Raw genomic sequence first — 11,102 nt, forward strand, 5'->3', positions numbered from 1 at the left:
GATTCAGGTAAGGGGTCATCTTCAAGGAGATTCTTCATAAGACAGTTAAGACCCTGAAACTGAGGCCAGGGCCAGGGTAGGAATGAAATGATCAGGGAAGGAAATTGTCAAAAGCAAGATACTAGATCAAGAAGCCTTGTTCTGGGGACCAGGATGTAAGGAGGTTAAGAGATGCAGCTCAAGATGGGCTGGGACATTCCCACTGGGACTAGGAACAGAGGGAGAGGTCTTCAGCCGCACACCAAATCTTTACTGAAGTTGGGAGCTGAGGAGACTTGGACAGCAAGTGAAGGAGGCACCAATTGCTAGCAGGCAGCTAGCAGTGTAACCACCACAAAGCTGAAATACATGGAGAGTCAGTAGTGCTTGGGCTCTCATCTAGAATATTTTGAGGAACTAGAATTGATGGGTGGCCATCAGAAGACCTTGCTTTGAGGAATTCAAAAAGACAGGTAAAGGGGATGACATGTGGACAGATATCCTTTGCTCTCCCCCTTTGTTTTATGTTTTCTTGGGACTGTATCAGCAGAATCTAAAAACCTTATCCAGAGAGCTCATAAAAAAAGCCACCCACACCTTCATGTAATAGACCATGAGAGCAAAATGAGGTATCCCAGAAATGGAAAGTGATGTTCTTCTCCAATACTAATATAAAACAGGCACATAATCAAAGAGTCAGCCCATTTTTAGAACTTAGAAAATCACAGAAAATTGTCTGCATGACGTGGGTGAGCATAGGGAATCTCCAAGTTGCATCTGAGAATAGAATTTTGTCTCAAAGAAATGCAGTGTGTTTATAACTAAAGGCAAAATGTAATCAGCTAGCTCTGTCTGAATGGAAAGGAGATGAGCTGCATGGAGCCCAAGAAAAGGTAGCCTGAGAGCAGAACATTTGTATTGTTTCACTGCCATCCAGTGGAAGAGGCCAAGGTCTGAAAAGATGAAGTTCCTGGCCATGGCCTATTCTAGTCTATCCTAGGAGAGGTGATTCCCCCAGATGGATCTGTACCACACACAGAACCCTCAAGGTCCCCCAATTCCAGCAGCTCACTCTTCCCGCTTGCACTCAAGCAGCCTTCTGAATCTCAAATTAACTACCTAGGTGCTTACAGAAGCAAAAGAGCATCTAGAACAGCGTCCTTTTGACATGTGTCAGAAAATTCTCTAATAGCAGAGAAAAGAAATAGGTATCCCAAGGTCTGGGATGGTATCTACAATTCTTGAATTTTGGAGGATTGTAACATGAACATTTTTCAGCTCTTAAGGGTATTTTCTGCTTTATTCACTGATTGTGCCAAGCACTTAGAAAGATGTCAGCAAATAGTAGGCTCAATAAACATTTGTTGAATAAATTAAGGCAAATCTTAAATGCTTTCATTGTTTGCTACAGGAAAAACAAAAGGTTTTCCTTTCTGCTTCCCAACTAAATCGCAGCTGGTAATGTACTTCTTTTATAGAATTGAGGCAATCTGATTTTACATGTAAAGTAATTTCTCTTCTTGTCATAGTGTCATCACATTTTGAGACCATGACTCCATTTAAAAACGTGCATACAAATCAAAATAGATTTTCTCATTGTTGGGCAAAACTTATAAGCATAATAAGGTAAGAGATGCTTGCTGGTGAAAAGTTTAAGTATCGTTTTGGTGAAGAGTCAAATGACTCGTGTCATAGAAAATATTGTGAGGATGTCTTTTTTTATTGTCTTAAGGGGAAAATAGTTGAAGGGCTTTTTGGCTTGCCACATACAGCCTCTCATTTGAATGAGTGTGGACTCTTGGAAGCTTGACTACTCTGCCTTCTCCTACAAGTGGACCTGGAGAGCTTGTTGGGGGGTTCAGAGTGCACCTACTCCTGTACCCTTAACTGAAGACAGGTCCACCGAGCACACAGCTTCAGGAAGGACCCGTGGGGAGAGGTGAGGGAAGAAGGGGACAAGGGTGAGCCCGCCGGATCAGCAGAATCAACCCTGGTGATCAATGTGATGACGGGTATCACAGCCAGATGGCCCTCACATCCTGAAGGGCTTTTTCGAAGGAAAAAAAATTACATTATATGGGCTAAATTTTATCACACATAATTGAATTAAGTTTGCAAAATTTCATTGTCAAGAAAGTCAACTCATGACAACTCTCACACTTTAAATCTGCTATGTCCTGTCACACCCAGTGAAAGCTTTCACAATTTCACTTCTGCAAATAATTCACCCTTCAAGTGTTTTTGCTGAATAAGCCAACGTTGGGAATTACTGTTTGTCATTAGGCAAAACCACAATTCATTGTTTTAACCCGTGTTTTAGCCATTGTTATAATGTTTTTAATTTTCCACTAAAAAGAGAAATTAAATTTAAAATTTTAATTTTCCACTAAATTGAAAATTTGATGAGCATTTTTCTCTGCCTAAATCAGCACATAGCTATGTCAAATAGCAAGTTTTCAAACTCATTTCCCATTTCTTTACAAATTTATCTAAAATGATAAGCATCTAAATAATTATTTCTGCAAATTTACAACAAAAGCTCCAATTTTTTTTTTTTTTTGCCAGTCCATTAATATGCAAGGAAAATCAAGAGGCAAACTCTTTGAGAGGAGATGTTATTGACGGGCTGCTACAGGGCTGCTGATTCATGCAAAATACAAAAGGGTGACTTTTCCCACCAACGTCAGCATCATAGATTTTTCTCTGCGTATCTCCATCAATATCTGTCTTTCCGCTCATTAGAAGGAATTCTCCAGGCACCTAGGTGGCTCAGTCAGTTTAGGTGACCCTCTCTTAATTCTTCTCTTGATTTTGGCTCAGATCATGATCTCAGTGGTCTTGAGATGGAGCCCTCTCACCCCCCACCTCTCACCGTGGGTCTCTCTGCTCAGCCCAGAATCTGCTTGTCCCTCTCTCTCCGCCTCTGTCTCTTCAGGGTGTGCATGCATGAGCATGTGTGCTCTCTTTCTCTCTCTCTCAAATAAATAAATAAAATCTTTTTTAAAAAATTTAAAAAGAGTACTCACATTTTTAAAAAATGATTTTTACTGGGTATTTTACTATAAAGCATTCTTTTAAAATTAGTGGGGAAAAGTCAATAACTGATCAAATTGCACACACATACACACAATAGTGTCTATGCTTTCCAATTTAAGATAAAGAGCAAGGTTAGCATTCAACTAGTATATTCTCTATCAACTAGTACATTCAACTAGCACATTCTAAGATATTCTTCTGAAGTGTTAGAGCTATTGAGTGCCGCTCAGTATGGGTAACTTCTTCATCCCTTTTTAAGTTCCCAAAAGATTTGACCATAACCCTAGCATGGAGTTTTCCAATGGTTTTTGTTTGTTTGTTTGCTTGTTTGTTTTTCTTTAAATTGAACATCAAGTAATTTTGTCTTTTTTTTTTTTAAAGATTTTATTTATTTATTTGACAGAGAGAGATCACAAGTAGGCAGAGAGGCAGGCGGAGAGAGAGGGGGAAGCAGGCTCCCTGATGAGCAGAGAGCCCCGATGTGGGCTCGATCCCAAGACTCTGGGATCATGACCTGAGCCAAAAGCAGAGGCTTTAACCCACTGAGCCACCCAGGTGCCCCTAATTTTGTCTTTTTAATTGTGCTTTTCATACCAGCCGATATTTTTGTTTCCTTTGTTGGAAATTTTCTGGTTATTTAGATAGTTCATTTTTAATGTCACCCAAAAGAACAATGATGGTTTATGCAATTACTCTCAGGGTTTTATCCATTAGAAGATCTAAAGGATTAGACATCTGGCAGTGTTACAATATTATAGCTTATATTTTAAATATGCCTCTAAATGTATCCTACTATTTTTAGATGGCAGCTACCTATTACCATCCTTTTTACAATCATTTTCACTGGTAAGGCTGACTGCTGACTCTGGTTGTACTAAAAATTTTCGACTATCTTTCCTATTTTACCCAATACCCAGCTTGTGATCCAAACTCCCTGTATTAAATAATTTAATATATTTCCTTTGGAAATCTAATTTTATTTAAAATTATTATACTTTAAATGTATCAGTGGAAAAAAATGGTAAATCACACACAGACTTAGGGGATACTTACTTGCTATTGGCATAAAGTAGAACTAGAAGAAATCAAGCACTTGTAAACGAAATATGTAATGAGAATAATTGTTAGAAATCCTTAAGCTCTATTTTGGAATCAATGACTTGCCTGGCTGGGGTGGTGTGGTGGTATAACCTAAATCTTAAAAAAACAAACGCTGATTGGGACGCCTGGGTGGCTCAGTCAGAGGGGCACCTGCCTTTGGCTCAGGTCATGGTCCCAGGGTCCTGGCACCAAGTCCCATATCAGGCTCTTCTCAACAGGGAGCCTGCTTCTCCCTCAGTCTGCGGCTCCCTCTGCTAATGCTCTCTCTCTCTCTCTGACAAATACATAAAGCTAAAAACACACACACACACAGATTGCTACAATAGCAAAACAATTTCTCCAAAAAATGACTGTGCAAGTCCCTGAAGACGCATGAAGAGCTCTCAATTTTAAGCTTTTCCACTCCCGCAGTCAGTGCAGTGAGCAACCTTAGCACACTTAATTCTTCTAGCAGCATATCCATAGATTAATTTCTTGGAACTGCAATATTGATAGTAACTTGTTCCCCCAGCATAGAGTTACCAAATTTTTCAATCAACAATTGTGGATGAAAATCTTATGCTTTCTGGGATTACACAAAATCAACAAAATAGTCACCAAAAAAAGTAGATTTTTAAATTTTCATTTTGTGGGCAAGTAGAAAACAGTTTTTTTATGCTTTTTATTTTGAAATATTAATAGTCTCATGGGAGGCTGAGAGAATAGAATGAGTTCCATGCACCTTTTACCTTGTTCCCCCAATGAAGACATCTTATAAAGCTGTAGCATAAAGTCATTGACATTGGTACATGACTGTTTTAAAACCCACATTTGTGTGCGTGTGTATAGTTTTATGCATTTTGCCATGTAAAAATTAATACAATTGCCACTATAATCAAGATACAGATATTTTCTATTATCACCAAAGAACTCCTTTGTGCAACCTCTTTGTATTTGTATCCATCTCCCATAATCCCCCTGTCCCTGAGCACTGAAAACCACTCATCTGTCCATCTCTGTAGTTTTATCATTTTGAGGATGTTATGTGAATGGAATCATACAATATGTAGCATGGTGAAATTAACTTTCTTTCACTAAACGTAATGTCTTTGAGATCCACCCAGCTATTTGCATATATTATTTCATTAGTTTTATTGCAGAGTGGAATTCCAATGTCTGCATATCCTAGAGTTTGCTCAACCATACAGCCCCTTAAAGACACTTGAGTTGTTTCCAGTATTTTACTATATAAATTCACTCTGAACATTCTTACACAGGTTTTTGTGTAAACATAAACTTTCTCTGGGTAAATGCCCCCAAAGAGTATAATTGCTGAGTCATTGGAGAAGTGCATATTTGGTTTTGCAAAATCTGGAAGACTGTTTTCCAGAGTGGCTGTGCCATTTTATATTCCCAAAGTCATGTGTAAGAAATCCAGTTTCTTCCCATCCTCACCAATGTTTGTAATTAATGCTTTTTGTTTTAGACAGTCTGATAGACATGAAATGATATCTCACTGTGGTTCTAATTTACATTTCCCTGCTGCACCAGAGTGGAGGAAACCAGAGTGCCACCCAGTCCAACACATTCCACCTTGATCCACCTTGATGCCAGGCAAGGGCAGAGGCCCCCCTTCCACTGGGTCTTGATGACAATGGCGTGGGTGGGAATACAGAGTGAAGACCAGCCCAGCTTGCTCCTCTTCATTTTATTTTATCGATGCCAGGTTGGGAATGGAGACTGGCTCCCCGCCAGACCCCACTAACACTGCCCTGGCAGGAATATCAGTCCACTGGGGCCAGTATTCATCAAGTAGGAGGTAGAATTATCTCCTCCCTCATCTCTGCCAAACCCATGGAATGTGTGCTTTGGGTGAGGTGGAGAGAGTATTGAATATTGTATTGGTATTTTGTTTCAAGTAGTGGTAGGTATTGTCAAAAAGCTTTTCTGTTCTGTTAGGTTGTCTTTTTCTTGGTTCTTTGATCAGGGTGAATAGACTTGGAGTTCTATTGGTTTGGACCTATCTGTGGCTCAGGTTGCAGGCTTCCCCAGTGCCCCATCTAGAATTTATGGAAGGCAAAAGGAAAATCCAGGGACCCCAACCCTGTATTGTGCCTCACATCCTAGGGTAACTGGATGAAGTCTCTGTCTTCATCTCAGCTTTCAGAGACTTCTGGCATTTGTTTATAGTGATATGTCCAGAGTTTTTAAAGAAGAAGGACCTGAAAAAGGTTGGGTTATTTCATCTTGGCCAGAACCACCAGTCTTCCCCAGGGAATTTCTTTGGTATTTTATAATAGCTTTATTGATATGTGATTCATATGCCATATAATTCATCCTTTAAAATGTACAATTCAGCAGTTTTTAGTCTATTAACAGAGTTGTACCATCATGACCGCTATCTAATTTTAGAACATTTTCATCATCCCAAAAAGAAATCCTAGACTGATAGCAGTTAGTCTCCACCTCATCTCCAACACACACAAACACACACAACCTGGCAACTACTAATTTACTTTCTGTCTTTAGAGTCTGGACTATTCTAGAGATTTCATAGAAATGGAGTCACAGGATAAGTGGCTTTTTTAACTGGCTGCTTTTTTTTTTTTTCTTACTTTGCATAATGCTTTTAAAGTTCATTCACATTGCAACATGTATCAGTACATCTTTTTATTGCTAAATAATACTTCATTGTATGTGTATACTTTTTTCCCACTTAATAGTTGATCTACTTTTGGGTTGTTTCTAGTTGGGGGTTATTATAAATAACTCTGCTAAGAACATTCAGATACAAGATTTCATGAAAATATGTGCTTCATTTCTCTTGAATAGATACCTAGAATGGAATTTTCTGGTCATAGGTAAGTCTATGTTTAAAATTTTGAGGAGCTGCCAAATATTTTTCCAAAGTGACTTCACCATTTTACCATCCCACCAGCAATATACAAGGACTAAAATTTCTTCACATGCTTGGCTACACTAGGTATTGTCAGGTTTTTTTAATTTAGCAATGCTTTTTGAATTCACATCCCTGGATGTGAAGTGATATCTCATTAAGGTTTTGACTTGCATGTCCCTAATGACTAATGAAATTGAGCATCTTTTCATGTACTTATTGGCTATTTGTATATATTCATTGGGAACTGTCCAAATCTTCTCCCAATTTTTAAATATGCTATCTTTTATTGTTGACTTGTAAGAATTCTTTACATATTCTGGATACAATTTCCTCATCAGATATAGGATTTACAAATATTTTCTCTTATTCTGGGTGTTGTCTTTGTATTTTTTTAACGGTGTCCTTTGAGCCACAAAAGTTCTTCATTTTGATGACATCCATTGAGTTTTTTTTCTTTGGACACTAATGGTTGGTGTCATATCTAAAAAACATTGCCTAATAATACAAGGTCATAAAGACTTACTTCTATATTTCTTCAAAACATGCTGTTGGTTTAGCTCTTACATTTAGGTTTATTATTCATTTTTAGTTAATTTTTGTACCCGGTGTGAGGTAGGGGTCTGTGTCTATAAATAGACATTGTTATACTTCTTTTTTAATCCAGATGTCTTTTATTTCCTTTCCTTCGCTAATTGACTTGGATATCATCCAGTACAATGGTGAAAAGGAGTGGCAAGAGTGGACAATGGATGCTTTGAAAAGCAAGGAAGGTTTTAAGTTGATCTCCATGGGAGACTGACAGAGTTCCTAGTTGTAGTAAGACAATACTGATACGCATTTTTCAGGCTTAAAACTCTACAACTTGAAGCTCAGAAAAAAAATGGAACAGTGTCCAAGTCAAAAGATTTTGGAACACAGAGGAACTTAGAGTAGGGTAAACTGACAAAGTAATTATAAACTAATAATAAAAAGATCAAAAAAGTAATCACTTGGGGAAATAAAAGCAAATTATAAAGTAAAATATTTTTCCACCACAAGCGTAATAAAGCTCATTATAGAAAATTTGGCATTGTTGAAGAAATATAATTAAAACACAATGTTTTCCCAGCCCAAAACAACAATGGAGAATGAAAGCACTTTTATTATGGAATAAGCCTTGAACCAGAATGTAATGCACATCACAGATAATCTGCTAAGAGATTGCAGACACAGAAAGGAATCTCAGCCCCCTTATATATCTAAGCTGATTCAACCCATTATATAGATGTTTTCAACATGACAGTAACTAGTCCTTACTAAGAGGACTGGACAGCACCATCAGTCACACATGATTAGCCCTAAATTCACCTGGTAATTGAAATGGCCATCTGTGCTAGCTAACTGAACTTATCCACAGGAAAATCAAACTTATGTTTTTAGAATAGAAAGTAGTCTTCCAGCTTGGAACAAGGTGCCTATTACAGCTAGGTTCCTGCCCTCCCACTTGTCTTCTTTGATGTTTACATTTTCTTTTGGGGTGGGAAGGGAGATGTGGTTTAAACAACAAACATTTATTTCTCACAGTTCCAGAGTAGAGACTGGGGAGTCCGAGATAAAGGAACCTGGCAGATTGTGTGTCTGGTAAGAAGCCACTTCCTGGTCCATAGACAGGTATGTTCATTCTCACTGTGTCCTCACACAGTGGAAAAGTCTGATGTTTACATTTGCATTTTAAAGAGATGGTTCTCAGATCCTGGAGAGAGACTTCCTGACAAAAGTCTTACCTAGCCTGCAGAAGGAATTCTATTTCGAAGAGAAGAGAAAGTATTTGCAATGCAAGAATTCTAAAGTAAACGCTTTCAGAAAAAGGAAGGGAGAGAAATCACTTCCCTTAATTTCAACGGGAATAATTAAGCCTCTGATTTTTAAATTGTTTTTGTCCTTATATAATACACAGGAAAATAGAAGAGTTAACTTGATATGGTCTATACCTAGATATAACCTCATTAGTGTTTTGGTGTATTTTGCTATAATATTTTATATAAATGACATAATATACCACTTCGTTTTTTAAAGCTTTAATCATATGATATAAACATAATTTTATCTTTTTTCTCTTAACATTATTGCATGTTATTATAAATATCACACTTAATAGTAGTATTTTAATAGTTACATTACCGTTAATTTATGTTAGGTAATATGTTGGTAAATAAAGCTTTTATTCTTTCATATTTCCTTTTGAAATATTAACAGGAATAGTATTTCTAAGTAAATATGAATGAATATTTTGAAAGTTGTGATGTTGCTGAATTGATAAAAGTTATTTTTCTAAATAGCACAATATGTTTTATCCAATAGTTCTATCTTCCCCTTGTTCTTCAAGCAATTGTAGGGTTCTATGACTTTTTTTTTGGGGTGACTTTTTTTTTTAAGATTTTATTTATTTATTTGACAGACAGAGATCACAAGTAGGCAGAGAGGCAGGGAGAGGAGGAAGCAGGCTCCCCACGGAGCAGAGAGCCTGACGTGGGGCTCGATCCCAGGACCCTGGGATCATGACCCGAGCTGAAGGCAGAGGCTTTAACCCACTGAGCCACCCAGGTGCCCCTTTTTTGGTGACTTTAAAATTCCTTCTTCTTGTCCTGATTAAATACTCTAAAACATTCAAAATCATTGGGAGTCCAGGAAAGAATATCTCTGTTATTTTGCCCCCCTCCTTTTAGGGAAAGCCCAACCCTCTTTCTTCCCTTGGAAGTACAGTGAGACACAAAAATAAGTTCAACCCTGTAGCAGTTATCAAAGATAGAATACTTGGTAAATTCAAGGTTGCCTTCAACGTTAAAGCCTTAACAAACACCTGTGATAATGTTATATGAACAGATTATTCAACTTTGTATTAATAACCAAATAGTGGCCTATTAAGTAATGTATTTGGCTGTGTAATGTTTTTTTCTGGCTCTGCTCCATATTGTCGCATTTGCCCTAGAGACCCATGAAACTATACCTTGGCTACTTCATTTGTCTGCATCTCTGAAGCAGCCACAGATATCCTCTCATTATTGGATGAAAAAAAAATAACAAAGTCCCTAAAACAAAGCATCTTTTCTTTTTGATCTACCCCACCTCAAGCTTTTCCACTTTTATTAGCTGTTTGAAAGCTCTTATTAAAGCCACCATGTTTTGATACGCAGCCAGTCCCCAAGAGCCTGACTTACAAGTCATTCTACAGAGACTCAAGGCAGCATCTTAGCTTTGAAAGTTAATTTATGTGAATTAAAACAGGGAATACAGGTGGCATTTCACCAAATCCAACATTAGTTTTCTAGTAGAGACAAAAAGGAGGGATACATAATTTTTTTTAAATATATACAATATAACTCTTCTTTGTCACAGTGATTGTTTCAAATTATCCTAAACACACTATAGTTAACAACAACAAAAATGAATTAAGCACTATATAATAAATAAGATATCGAATGTGAGATGCTATGGAAACATTTCATCACTGTATCAAATACAGGCAATCAATTGACAAATATTTTTGTTTATGTAGAATAAAAAGGATATCTGACCAGGCATATTAAGGAGACAAAGTATAAAAACTATACAGCAGTCTAGAGGATTTAGGATGGAAACGCTGAAATAAGATATTTATACATAAAATGATAACTAAAAATAATACATGATACTGAGCAGAAATTATGATATCCCTAATATTTCCATAACTTTTTAGCATTTACAAAGCTTAAACTTCACAATGACTCTGTGACTATGGTGTTATTACCATTCAAGAGATAAAAGAAATTGGGATTTAGGGAGACATGCTCATGCCCATTATTTCACTTGTTATAAAAGAAAAGGTCTAACATCAAATTCATGACTCTGAAGATTCCAGGGAATTAAATGTCTGCAAGATCAAATCTAGAGCATGGCCCAGTCAGGAGAACATCCATGATAGACGCTGGGTTTGACTGGACCAAAGCACATAGGTCATGTTAAAGGCAAAACAAGTTTGTTGCAAAGGTCTGGCAATAGGAATTCTAGAGGCCTCCACTGAAGCTTGGTAAACAGTGAGTAAACAAGCTTGCCTGGTGGGGAGGCTTCAGGTGAGGCTGGAATGGTAAGT

At 37.4% G+C, this 11,102-nt stretch overlaps 1 long non-coding RNA gene across 1 annotated transcript in view; it reads right to left on the reverse strand.

Moving 5' to 3' along the window:
• Positions 1–11,102, reverse strand: part of LOC116588480 — a 104,495-nt gene that overhangs the window by 26,642 nt on the left and 66,751 nt on the right. The window lies entirely within an intron of this gene.

This window comes from Mustela erminea, chromosome 4 (assembly GCF_009829155.1).
Source record: "Mustela erminea isolate mMusErm1 chromosome 4, mMusErm1.Pri, whole genome shotgun sequence".
In the NCBI taxonomy this organism is placed as follows: Eukaryota; Metazoa; Chordata; class Mammalia; order Carnivora; family Mustelidae; genus Mustela; species Mustela erminea.